The sequence below is a fragment of the Phyllobates terribilis genome, unplaced genomic scaffold, assembly GCF_046119375.1.
Source record: "Phyllobates terribilis strain yellow unplaced genomic scaffold, ASM4611937v1 Scaffold_3__8_contigs__length_932513732, whole genome shotgun sequence".
Taxonomy (NCBI): Eukaryota; Metazoa; Chordata; class Amphibia; order Anura; family Dendrobatidae; genus Phyllobates; species Phyllobates terribilis.
This window is the reverse complement of record NW_027362763.1, coordinates 461,260,584-461,274,808: the sequence shown is the minus strand read 5'-3', so window position 1 is coordinate 461,274,808 and position 14,225 is coordinate 461,260,584.

Sequence of the window (14,225 nt, the reverse complement as noted above, 5' to 3'; positions counted from 1 at the left end):
ATCCACTAAAGCTGCTGCAGTTAAAAAGCTTTTATAAGGATCGAGCTCGGCTGTCCACCGCAAGGCATCCTACTGCCAGTCCCAGCCCCTATGCCTTGGGGTGCCTCCTGATGCTCTTCACTGAGTATCCCGTGGTCCCGAAGCATTTCTTTTGAAAAAATGAAGTGTCCAAACTACAGGTGGTGTAGCTTGCTTAACAGCCGGGATAATCCGCTGACTAGCAGACTCTGCTACTAGGCACAAAGTATTTCCTGGGCTAGATGCAGTTAAAAATTTGTAATTAGATACTCTCGTTGGATGCTGAGAAAGCATTCCATAGAGTCTCCTGGCACGCCATATATGATTCTCTTAAAAAGCTTGGGGTAGGGGTCTAGGGGACCCTTTTATAGCCAAAATCACGGCCCTGTATCGCAATACGTCACCTAGGCTGAAGATAAATGGAACTGTAGCACCCTGAGGGCTCGGTTGCTACAGAGGTATTGCACCTCACTCAGAGGTGTGATATCTCACTCTCAGGTAAGGATGTAGTGTGGATCAGGACCCGACACCTGCATGCATTACACCACATTGCCGTGGGGCAGGGCGACCAATATGCCCCTGAGATGGGCACGACAGTCCCTGTCCCTGGCTGGAGTGGGGGGAGGGAACACTGAGGAAGGGGAACCCTGTAGTGCAGGAGCAGGGAGGAAGCAGTTCCTGGGTGCATTGAGAAGGGAGTATAAAAGGTGGGCACCATCTTAGTTCAGTGCAGAGAAGTCTGAGCAGAAGTGGCAGGGAGCAGGGGCTCTGCATGAGCTCTGCTCCGGAGGCGGGCCTAGTAACAGAGGCCCAGGCCTGGAAGAGGGAGAAGGAAGGAAGAGGAGCGGAGAAGGCTCCAGGAATGAGGAACGAAGGGATCTCAGGGGTGCGGACGGGCGAGTCGCCACCGCACGCCAGAATCCACCTGCGTGGAGGGGTCAGGCCAAAGGGGGAGACCGGTCACCGAAACTAGTGGAGGCAGGAAACGACCCTCAGCTAGAAACAGGAGGCTGTGACATTTTATGTGGCGCAGCCCCTCGCTACACCCGCTAGGAAGGCACCACATAGGGTCAGGGAAACTGGCGCCAAGTTTACCAAGAGGAGGCCCGAGGCAGCCGGACAGAAGGGTTGGTAAGAAAGGCCAGACAAAGGACACACAAAGGGGGTCCTGTGAAGCGCTCCAAAGTTATCTGGGAGTTGTCTGAGCCCCTCACCTGGTGAGCACAGTACGACGTGGGCAGCCGTTACCTGCAGACGTGGTCTGGATAATAAGAACTGTGAGTAAAGGCCCTGGACTGCATCACTGACTCCGTGTCATTACTGCTGCTGCCCTGCACCATCACCCCCATCCTCCGCATACACTGCCCTGAGGCTATACTCCTCCCGTGGGGAGTTATGCTACGCTCTGCTGCACCCACAACACCAGCCTCAGCGGTCTGCCCTGGAGCGGCGGTTCAGTCTGACCGCAATCCACGGGTGGCGTAGTCGGACATTTAAACATCAAAACCACATAAATAGTTCCGCCACTGGTTTGACCGCCCTGAGCCACGGAACCGGGTTGCCACCACGGAGACTACAACCACCAGCATCCACCAAAAAGGGTCCGGCTCCGGGTGTCCCAAGGCCCAGGGGGCGCGTCAGAACATTTTCATCACCTTTCACAATCACCAATGGGACAAGGCAGGGATGTTCTCTGTCCCCTCTCTTATACATCCTAGTGACGGAGCACCTGCTCTCATCAATTCCCATAACCCCAATATTAGGTGGATTGAGGTGGGAGGCACCGAGTACAAGTGCTCTCTATTTGCTGATGATGTCCTAGTATATATCACTCAATCACATATATCCATCCATGCTGTTATGGCTGAAATAGATCACTTTGTTACATGGTCAAATTTTAAAATCAATGCAGCGAAGTCTGAGGCCCTCGATGTCTCCCTCCCCAAATCCATATAGGATTCCATCCAGTCCAACTTTCCCTTTGCCTGGCCCTCACAGGGTATCAAATACTTAGGAATTCCTATTCATAGAGACCTCTCCCATCTATGTTATCTTAATTTTGGTCCCTTTATTGAACAACTCCATACAGACCACGGTTGGCAAGTTAGAACTGTAAGATTCACTACGTGAACCACTGGTGTTTTGTGGAAAAGCACATGTACACTGTGTTCCAAATTATTATGCAAAAAGTGTTTAGGAGTGATAAGGGAAGAATTTGTTTGTTTGTCAGTTAAACTCATTAATGGTGATTTGTGTCAGGGCTCTTTATATCACTGTAAGCAATTGCAGACACCAGTGCTAATTAGTTTGTCAGGTGTGTCCAATGAAAGGCAAGACTACTTAAGAAGGCTCTCTCACATTATTCAGCAGCCTACATTTTCTGCCAAAATGGGAAAGAAAAAGGATGTGTCGGCTGCTGAGAAGCAACAAATTGTGGAGTGTTTAGGTCAAGGCATGACTACAATCAACATTGTGCGATGATCAGGATGAAGTGTCTTGGCAATCAAGAAGTATGTAGCTGATTCACAGTACACACGTGTGCGTGCTGATAAGGGCAAATTGAGGACTCTTTCCTACAGGCAATTACGTCAGGTTGAAAGAGCAGCGGCAAAAAAGCCTTGTCATAGCAGCAGACAAGTTTTTGAAGCTGCTTGTGCCTCCAACGTCCCCCGAACAACAAGATGCAGGGTCCTTCAGAGGTTTGCAGCTGTGCATACGCCATCCTGTCGACCTCCTCTATCCACTTCACACAAGCAGAAACGGCTCCAGTGGGCCAAACATTACATGAAGACTGATTTCAAAACTGTTTTGTTCACGGATGAGTGCCGTGCAGCGCTCGATGGTCCAGATGGATGGAGTGGAGGATGGCTGGTTGATGGACACCCCACGCAAACACGGCTACAGCGCCAACAAGGAGGAGGTGGAGTAATGTTTTGGGCTGGAATCATGGGGAGAGAGATTGTCGGCCCCTTTAGGATCCCTGAAGGCGCTAAAGATGAACTCCATAATGTATGTGGATTTTCTCAAACAGCACTTCCTGCCATGGTTCAAGAAGAAGAACCGTGTATTTCACAGCAAGATCATTTTTCTGCATGATAATGCACCATCTCATGCTGCACATAAAACATCTGCATCTCTGGCTGATATGGGCATAAAAGGGGACAAACTTATGGTGTGACCCCCATGCTGACCTGACCTCTACCCCATTCAGAACCTTTGGAGCATCATTAAAAGGAGTGTCTATGATGGCGGGAGGCAGTTTACATCTAAGCAACAGCTCTGGGAGGGTATTCTGTCCTCATGCAAAACAATTGAAGCAGAAACCATCCAAAACCTGACAAATTCAATGGACGAGAGAGTTCAGAAGCTCCTTTTGAACAAGGGGTCCTATGTGAAAATGTAACATCACCTAGAATAAAGTTTTGAGTTGAAAACTGTTTGATTTCAGTTTCTAACAACCTGCTAATGCTTATAATTTCAAAAATGACCATTTTTTTGGTCTTTATTAAAATGAAAAGGTTGATCGAAAAGTTTGGGGGATCTAAGAGTGTGGCAACCCAGTAGTCATGATTACTTCGAATTCTGACAATATGAGGGTCATGCTGCAGGTAGTGCAGCAAGAAGGCACTTATGTGTCTTGCGCATCTCGGAGCCCCAAAATTATTTTCTGGGCTAGATGCAGCTAAAAATTATTTTTAATTTTAAATCTGGTGGAGCTTATTATAGATGGCCTAATAGGATCAGTGCTGCACACTGCTACAAAGCCCAAATTATTTTCCAGTCAAGATACAGATAAACATGATTAGTAATTTGAAAGCTTAAAACGGTTGGTAGGGTGATTTTAAACAATCATCAAGCTTTTACTCTCCCCAGGATGACACAGGGGTAGAAAAGTCGTTTCGGATCCATGATTTGTTCATCTTTATGAACGTGAGTCTGTCTACATTATCAGTGGAGAGCCGCGTGCGCTTATCTGTCAGCACACCACCAGCAGCGCTGAACACACGTTCAGACAGAACGCTGGCTGCGGGGCATAACAAGATCTCCAAGGCGTAAGTGGCTAGCTCCGGCCATTTATCCAGATTGGAAGCCCAAAAAGAGCAAGGGTCCAGTGACACAGTCGTGGCTTCAATGTTTACTTGGAGATACTCCTGTACCATCGTCTCTAGGCGTTGACTATGTGTCAGACTTCTTGTCTCCTGTGGCCTTGCAAAGGATGGGCTAAAAAAGTGGTGAAATGATTCCGCAAAATTGATGTTACCACCAGATACTGTGGTTCTGTTACGGTTTGAGTGATGAACACTTGACGGTCCCACGGTTGGCAAGTTGGAACTGTGAGATTCACTACGTGCACCACTGGTATTTTGTGGAAAAGCACATGTAAGATTCTGCAACAGTCTCTGCTGATACTCCTGCATGCGTGCATCCCTTTCTATGGCAGGAATAATTTCTGCAAATTTACTTTTGTACCGGGGATCTAACAGTGTGGCAACCCAGTAGTCAGGATTATTTCTAATTCTCACAATTCGAGGGTCATGTTGCAGGTAGTGCAGCAAGAAGGCACTCATGTGTGTTGCGCATCCAGGAGCACCAAGTCCCTGTTGTGTTGGTGGCGAGGTAACAATCATGCTTCCTTCCTCTGTCCTCTCCCCCCAACCTCGCACAACAGAAATGTGATCAAGGTCTCCCTCATCTGATGAGTCTTCCATCAGTTCGTCCTCCACTTCTTCCTGGGCTCCTGCACCTTCCTCACTAGTTTGGCTGCTACCATGCACCCTGGTAAAACCATCTCCCCCACCCTCACATGCCTGCCGCCTTGGTGCTGCCGACCGTCTGGACCTTGCAGATGTTAGCCCTTCCGCATACAACTCCTCCTCCTCTACTTCCTCCACCTCCTCTTGTGCCACCACCTGACTCCGAATTCTGTTTAACATGTGCTCCAGCATGTAAATCACCGGAATAGTCATGCTGATAATGGCATCGTCAGCACTAAACATCTTCGTCGCCATTTCAAAACTGTGCAGAAGGGTGCATAGGTCCCTGATCTGAGACCACTCCTCCAGCGTGATTTGCCCCACCTCTGAATCTCGTTGGCCCAGGCTATACGTCAGAACGTATTGCACCAGGGCTTGTCGGTGCTGCCACAGTCGCTGCAACATGTGCAGAGTTGAATTCCACCGGGTAGGCACATCGCATTTTAGCCGGTGAAGTGGCAGGCCCAACGACTTCTGTAGAGATGTAAGTCACTGAGCTGCGGGATGCGAACGGCGGAAGTGAGCACACAGCGACCGTGCCCTCTGCAGAAGGCCATCTAGTCTGGGATAGTGGGCTAAAAATTGCTGGACAACCAGGTTCAACACGTGAGCCATACAAGGCACGTGTGTGACATTGCCCCGGCGAAGGGCCGCACCCAGGTTTGCAGCATTGTCGCACACGGCCTTCCCTGGTTTCAGGTCCAGTGGAGACAACCATTCATGAAATTGGTTCTCCAGAGCTGACCACAACTCCTCAGCTGTGTGACTCACATTTCCCAGACATTTCAATGTAAAAACCGCCTGATGACGTTGAGCACTACTGCCAGCATAGTATGGAGGTGTGCAGGATCCCTTCTGCGCAGTTAGAAAGCTTGTGGCATGACGAGACAGGCTTTGGGTGCAGGTGGAAGACCGAGAGGAGGTTGAGGAGGCAGAAGCAGTGGAGGAACTTTGACATAAAGAGGATTGACGCACAACTCGTGGGGACGGCAAGACTTGGACAGCAGCCCCTTGTCCTGCTGTCACCATAGTTACCCAGTGCCCAGTCAGCGACATGTAACGCCCCTGTCCATGCCTACTCGTCCAAGTGTCTGTGGTGAAATGCACCCTGTCACACACAGAGTTTCTCAAAGAAGCGGTGATGTTGTGTGCGACATGCTGGTGGAGCGCAGGCACACCTTTCTTTGAGAAGTAGTGCCGACTGGGCATCTGGTACTGGGGCACTGCGACGGACATAAGGTCTCGAAAATCCTCTGTGTCCACCAGGCGGAAAGGCAGCATTTCTGTAGCCAAGAGCTTGCAGATGGTGAAACTCAACCTCTTAGCTTTCTCATGGCTAGGAGGAAATGGTCTTTTACTTGTCCACATCTGAGGGACCGAGGGCTGGCTATTGTGCTTAGACGGGGTTGATAAGGGTGTCCCCGGCAAACTGCCGGTCTGTGAGGAAGATGCAGGCGGACATGTTAGGTTGCCTTGATCCAAAGGTGGTGCTATCGATGTCGGACAGCGCTCAACACCAGCTGCTGTTACCACCTCCAAAGAAAATGATGACCTGCCAATCACGCTGGCTGTTGCGGGTAAAGAGGTGGCAGGTCTGCACCCCAAAACAGGTGTGACTGCTGTCCCCCCAGTTACAGAGGATGAAGAGGCCGCGGATGCACAAGATATGGCAGACGGTGGTTGGCCCGGCCGGCTAGGCCGCATTGTAGCACACTGAGCTTCCCACTGCAACTTATGCTTCATGTCCATGTGCCGCTTCATGCATGAAGTACTCAAACTATGTATTTTTTGGCCTCTACTTAGCTTTTGCTGACAAATGTTACAGATAACACGAGTTGGGTCATCTTTATCGATCTGAAAAAATGCCCAGGCTATGCAAGGCTTAGCACTCATGCGACCTGAAGAGCCATCACGACTTGTGGTGAGAGGCAGAGTTGTGTTTGAGGATGCAGTTGTTGACGTGCTTCCAGTACTACGTCTCTGTCCAGGAAGGCGCAACCTGACCTCGTCGTCACTAGCATCTTCCTCCACCTCCTCTGCTGACCTCATCTCTTGGCTGACTGTGGGTTGACAGTAAGTGGGATCTCCAACCTCATCATCATCACCCTGTGTGTTATCACACCCGTCGTCCTCAGAGCCAACCTGTTCCTGCCCTGACAAAAAACTAAAGTTGTCGCTCCAATCAGGTATTTCAGTCTTATCATCGTCTTCCTCATTGTCTCCACCAACAGGAGTTACAGTTTGGGAATGAGGGTCTACGTTATGGTCAGAACCTTCTGCGTCTGGTCCTGGATCCGACTCATAAAGATTCTGGGCATCAGTGCAGATCATTTCCTCGTCTGGATTCACAGAAGCGCTGGAGTCGACCTCTGATTCCCAGGCTATAGTATGAGTAAACAGCTCTGCAGACTCAACCATCTGTTCTACCTCATACTCAGACGGGCAGCTGGAGATTTGGGAGCTGTGAGGAAGCAAGTGCGATTTGGGTGACACCTTTGAGGACTGGAGTATTTGTGATGTTGAAGTTGATGTGGAGGAGAGCCCACTTAAAGGAGCACTTGATATCCGTTGAAGCACCTGCTGTTTTTGTGCCTCATCTGGAATTTGTAGCGATTGGCGTGGCCGTAAGAAAGGGATCTTATCACATTGTCCGCTAAAAGAAGTAGACATTTTAGTTTGGCTGGAAGATGGTCTTTCTTCTGCAGATGTTACTGTTGCTTTAACACCTACCCCACGGACACAACCTTTTTTCCCCTTCCCAACACGCCTATTCTCTTTCCACCAGCAGCAGGCCTTTTTCCACTCATTTTGGTGGTTAACTAATTCACAACTCTGGAGTTGTTTGCACAAAAAAACAATGGATGGTAACCGAGCAGAGCTGAGTGGCCAAACTGTGGTATTAGGCCAAAACTATTGGCTGGGTTAGATGCAGAAAAAAATATATTCAGTTTGCAACCTGATGGAGGTCAGTATAGATGGACTAATAGAGAAAGTCCGACACACTGCTACAAGGCCAAATATTTTTTCAGAGGTAGATGCAGAAAAAAATTATATTCAGTTTGCAACCTGATGGAGGTCTGTATAGATGGATTAATAGAACAAGACCCACACACAGCTAGAAGCCCAATATTTTTTCAGAGGTAGATGCAGAAAAAAATATATTCAGTTTGCAACCTGATGGAGGTCAGTATAGATGGACTAATACAACAAGTCCCACACACAGCTAGAAGCCCAATATTTTTTCAGAGGTAGATGCAGAAAAAAATATATTCAGTTTGCAACCTGATGGAGGTCAGTATAGATGGACTAATACAACAAGTCCCACACACAGCTAGAAGCCCAAATATTTTTTCAGAGGTACTGTAGATGCAGATACAAATTATTTTTAATTTGCAACCTGATGGAGGTCAGTATAGATGGACTAATACAACAAGTCCCACACACAGCTAGAAGCCCAAATATTTTTTCAGAGGTACTGTAGATGCAGATAAAAATTATTTTTAATTTGCAACCTGATGGAGGTCAGTATAGATGGACTAATAGAGAAAGTCCGACACACTGCTAGAAGGCCAAATATTTTTTCAGAGCTAGATGCAGAAAAAAATTATATTCAGTTTGCAACCTGATGGAGGTCAGTATAGATGGATTAATAGAACAAGACCCACACACAGCTAGAAGCCCAATATTTTTTCAGAGGTAGATGCAGAAAAAAATATATTCAGTTTGCAACCTGATGGAGGTCAGTATAGATGGACTAATACAACAAGTCCCACACACAGCTAGAAGCCCAAATATTTTTTCAGAGGTACTGTAGATGCAGATAAAAATTAGTTTTAATTTGCAACCTGATGGAGGTCAGTATAGATGGACTAATACAACAAGTCCCACACACAGCTAGAAGCCCAAATATTTTTTCAGAGGTACTGTAGATGCAGATACAAATTATTTTTAATTTGCAACCTGATGGAGGTCAGTATAGATGGACTAATACAACAAGTCCCACACACAGCTAGAAGCCCAAATATTTTTTCAGAGGTACTGTAGATGCAGATAAAAATTAATTTTAATTTGCAACCTGATGGAGGTCAGTATAGATGGACTAATACAACAAGTCCCACACACAGCTAGAAGCCCAAATATTTTTTCAGAGGTACTGTAAATGCAGATACAAATTATTTTTAATTTGCAACCTGATGGAGGTCAGTATAGATGGACTAATAGAGAAAGTCCGACACACTGCTAGAAGGCCAAATATTTTTTCAGAGCTAGATGCAGAAAAAAATTGTATTCAATTTGCAACCTGATGGAGGTCAGTATAGATGGATTAATAGAACAAGACCCACACACAGCTAGAAGCCCAAATATTTTTTCAGAGGTAGATGCAGAAAAAAATATATTCAGTTTGCAACCTGATGGAGGTCAGTATAGATGGACTAATACAACAAGTCCCACACACAGCTAGAAGCCCAAATATTTTTTCAGAGGTACTGTAGATGCAGATAAAAATTAGTTTTAATTTGCAACCTGATGGAGGTCAGTATAGATGGACTAATAGAATGATGCTATGCCCAAAAGATTTTACTTCACTAGGTGCAGTAAAAAAATTGGTATTCTATACACAGGTGGTATATCTTGCTGCACAGATAGGCTACTCCACTGACTAACACACTCTGCAATAGGCCAAAAAGGATTAGCTTTGCTAGATTCAGCCAAATGCTGTGAAAAAAACTTGCACAGCACTGGCACAGACCTGCCTGGCAAAAACTGATAGGAACTGATGTAACCTAGTCCTGAAAAGGACTCCAATTACAATTAGTCTTTACTCCCACAACCTATCTATTTAAGAGCACAGACCTCCCTGATAAAAGTCGTAGGAAATGCTGTAACCTAGTCCTTAAAAGGACTGCAATCACAACTATTCCCTACTCCCAAGCTATCTGTATATTTGTGCGAAAATTGGCTTGAAATTAACAAGGTATAGCGCACACAGCAACAGTGTTGCCGTCTAACACGCAGCTGCAGCAGTGAGAAAATGGTGGCAACGGGGAAAATGGCTTGGTCTTATAGGGCAAGGACATGTGACATACACTGCCAATGACACATGCCCTTGCTTGTGTGAAAAAAAGCACTTCGCTCCGTGTGTGCGCTGCTGATAGGCTGACAGATTGCACCTCCCCACTGCAAATGCGGGAAAGAGAAAAAAAAATGGAGATCTTCATTGTTCCTGCAGAGATCCATCCCCTGCCCCTCCCCCCACCCCGCTGTACACTCAAACTGCGTATTAACATTAATTTTCATCATTACTGAGAAAAAATCCAGTTATGATTTTGGTGCACGAACAGTTATCGAACATAACCTCGAACAGCCGAATTTTTATCAAATTGTTCGTGTTCGCCGAACGGCTCGAACACCGCCCAAAACAGCTCGAATTTGAGATTGGCGAACAGTTCGAGTAGAACAACGCTCATCTCTAATCTCAAGATCATAAAAGACTTCCAAGAGTTAATATCTAAGATGGGTGAATGGCAGCAATTATCATCATCATTTCTAAAACCAGTTGTTGCCATTCATGTTTTTATCTCAAAACTATACTTTGCATACCCTGATATCTGCGATCTAATGTCTTATTCCAGAGAAATCCACATTTTCTTACATGGAAATTACCTCTTCCAGGCTATGGGGAAGATGTTTCCTGGAAGATAACTCTGCCTTCAGGAATTATTTTACATGGAGTAGGAGTTAGCAGTGTGAAACATGTAACCATAGGCGGATTATAATGAGGGCAATATGGGCTAGGGCTACCGCCCGGGGCCCTGAGACTCCAGGGGGCCCATGAATTGCTCCCATTATAATGCGCATTTTTTTCGGTCACCGCCGTGCTGGCCGAAGGTTTAGATGATCACCACTGCGGGCCCGCAGCTGTAGGCGGTTTGAATCATACTGTGTCGCCCCGCCCTGCCAGTGCCACATGACGCTCCCATCTGGCCTCCGCGGCTGTATATTCACTAGCACGGGCATGCAGTTTAAATGCTGTTGGTACCGCCCTGCCTGACGTCATGTGGCAGGGCGGTCCCAACATCATTTAAATTTCCCGCCGGCGCTAGTGCATATACAGGGCTGCGTGATGCAGCCAGCGTGTCTGTGAGTGGCTGCTTAGAACTTTGGGACCGCCCTGCCACATGACGTCAAGCAGGGCGGTCCCAGAGTTCAAAGCAGCCACTCACAGACCCGCTGCATCACGCAGCCGCTCCCATCCGGCCATCTGTAGATCCACCGGGGCGGGCAGTTTGAATGATGCTGGGACCGCCCTGCCACATGACGTCAGGCAGGGCCCAGCATACACAGGGGCGCGGCATACAGGCAGACAGTGGCGGGTGGGCCCCCGGACTGCTGCCCCAGCAGCGGCGCACGGCCGCAACTACTTCTTCGGCCGGGCCAGCACTGCAGCAGCTAACTTCCCTGTGTGGCCCGGCCGCGTCACAGCTAGGAGACACGGCCCTTTGTTCGGCCGTGTCCCCTAGCTGTGATGTCAAGCAGTGCACGCCCGGCCTGCACTGCTGCAGCCTGCATCGAAGAGGAGCAGGAGGACTGGAGCCGAGCCGGGGGCTGCTGGGTGTGTGTGTGTGTGTGTGTGTGTGTAGGCAGACATAATTGTGTGATGTCTGTTTATATGTATTTTTGTGTTTCAAATGTGTTTATGCGTGTATGTATGTGTATGTCTGTATATGTTTGTGTGTGCGTGACTGCGTGCAGCCTCCTGCTGAGTATAGATGGGGCCGTGAGGCCTCCTGCTGTCTCTGGGGGGGCGCCGTGCGGCCTCCCGCTGTGTATAGACGGCGCCGTGCGGCCTCCCGCTGTGTATAGATGGCTACGTGTGCTCCATATTGAGTCATACAATTAATGTAAGGCTATGTGCCCACGATGCAGAAATGCTCTGGATTTTTTTTGAGCGTTTCTACATCTCTCTGGCAGAAAAAACACATGCGGATTGTACATGCGTTTTTCCTGCCAGGGACAAGTAGAAGTGAAGCGTTCTTCACATGCATTTCTGCATGCGGGTTGACAAGCGCTTTCCAAGCGATTTTAGCATCACTTGGAAAGTGCTTGACAACTTGGTCACACTATATAAATCCATGCAACCAGCATGGATTTATATAGTGTGACCATAAAAGAATGGTAAAAAATAAAAAATATATACTTACCCTCTGATGGCCTGCCGACGGTAGCAGTCGCGTGACCCGTCACATGACTAAATGACGTCACGGCAGGTCCTTTTCAGACCATCACGAGCTGCCGGCAAGCCAGGGCGCATCGGATAAAGACACCGGGGGCCATCAGAAGGTAAGTATAATATTTATTTTTTATTTTATTCTTTTTTTTACAGGTTCTATTGTACCGGGGTCCGGAGGAGAGTCTCCTCTTCTCCAAACCCGGGTACCATCCGCACATTGAAACGCATGGATTCCGCATGTACAGATGCAGTGATGCGGATTCCATGCGGTCCAATGCAAGTCAATGGCGGCGAAAAAGCAGCGATTCTGCAAAATAATTGGTAATGCTGCGGATTTTTCCGCAATGATAATCCGCAGCGGAAATTTCCGCAGCATCTTAACAGCACATGCGGATTATCATTGGGGAACATGGCAGACCTTCTACCAAGTGTTTTTTAAGTGTTTCTGCAGCGGAATTGCACACAGCCTAAAAAAAATTATTATAATCAATATTGTGCCAAATTAATTTCACGTGAGCTATCACATGATCTATCACAGGGGATCATGTGACATGTGATACATCAGGTGTGTGTGTGTGGGGGCGGGGGGCCGCGCATTCTAAACTGCCCGGGGCCCTTGATACTCTTAATCCACCCCTGTATGTAACTAAAACAGAACTGGTGAAGTGAAATTTGTCTTCTTGCAAACACATTTTCTGCAGGTCTCTGAGTTCTGCTGTATTGTAATAATATTGCAAAGCTGTATGCCTGTGAGATGGAAGCTGAAGCTGAGAGGAACCTGCAGATGTGAGATCAGAGAGTGGTGATTACACATCACACTGGTAACATCTCCTTCATTGTTATGCGCTATGCAGAGAGACCCAGCAAGACTGGCACCAAACCAGCAAAGGCACAGCCACAGATGAACTTGGCGCGAGCTGCCCAGCTAGGTGAGCCCTTGAGGGCCGGCAATACGCTTCAACCAGCTCTCAGTAAATGGAAGGGGAACTTGGCAGAGCCCTTCCCAGGTCCACTGTCACCGGACAGCTGGTGTCTGGTGATCGGTGGGTGCCTAGTCAAGGACCAGAAAGTGTAACCAGAGGAGAAAATGAGAAAACCCCTGAAAAGATAGCAACACTACTGCTAGCACCACTCACCACCACAGCACATAGGAACTGCAATAAACAGCAAAGGACTGAACAGGTAACAGGTTTAAATAGCCTGCCTAATGATCAGGTGTTGAATACCTCCCAATCATCCCACTCTCTGCTAGCTTGCACAGCAAAATGGACAACATCCCACCACTGCCTAGTGCCAGACACAGCAGCATCCTGCGTTGCCTGGCAACCAGGGAAATCAGTAAGAGACACGGTGTCCTATGTACTCACACATCCTACAACACCAGAATGCAATGATACATAAGATAGGGACGGTTTCCCTGCATGCATAGTAGTTCCGCCTCCAGGGTCAGGACAATGGCGGCGCCTGTAACCGGAGTAGCGTAGTACTGGACCTGATCCATTCCTAGGTGGGAGCACAGAACCACAATTCTTAACATTCAAAATAACATTAAAATAAGCTCTGAAGGCAGAGTTATCTTCCAGGCAACATCCTCCCCATAGATGGGAAGAGGTCATTTATATAAAGTGATAAAAGATTATTTATCCACAGCAAGGCATCTGATATGAGGCATACAGGTATGACATTTTTCAGCACTCTATAACCTGTATGCCCATATTAATAGTTTAGCCGTAGCGCCATGACAGGTGCCCCTGCATGGTGTCATCTTCTCCGGTCATGCCGGGTTCACTGGCTTACTCACTGCCTCGACCCTCTGTGCCATCCCCGGCATGCTCCTGCTTCTTTCTCAGTGTGCCCTGCTCTTAATTGGGTAGCACACACATGGCAAAATTCCCCCAGCTGACAGCTGGGAGGCATTCTGTTAAAGTAATCCCCTGCAAGGTGTTTCCCAGCCAATAGCTGGGAGACATCTTGTATTAAAGGCACCCATCCCAATAGGGAGGCGCCTGAGCAACCCCTAGAGTTCAGTGTTATATGATTGCTGTGTGCAATTGTATGTTGCCAGGTCCCTTTCCCTAGTTTGTTAATGTTATCCTGTATCCTGTGTCCTGTTAGTCCAGTCTAGTTAGTCTGTGTTCCTTTGACTACTTCGGCGGTGTCCGTACCCTTAAACCCCATCGGTGGTACCTGTCTGCTACCCTGGGGGCTGAATGCCCAGGTTG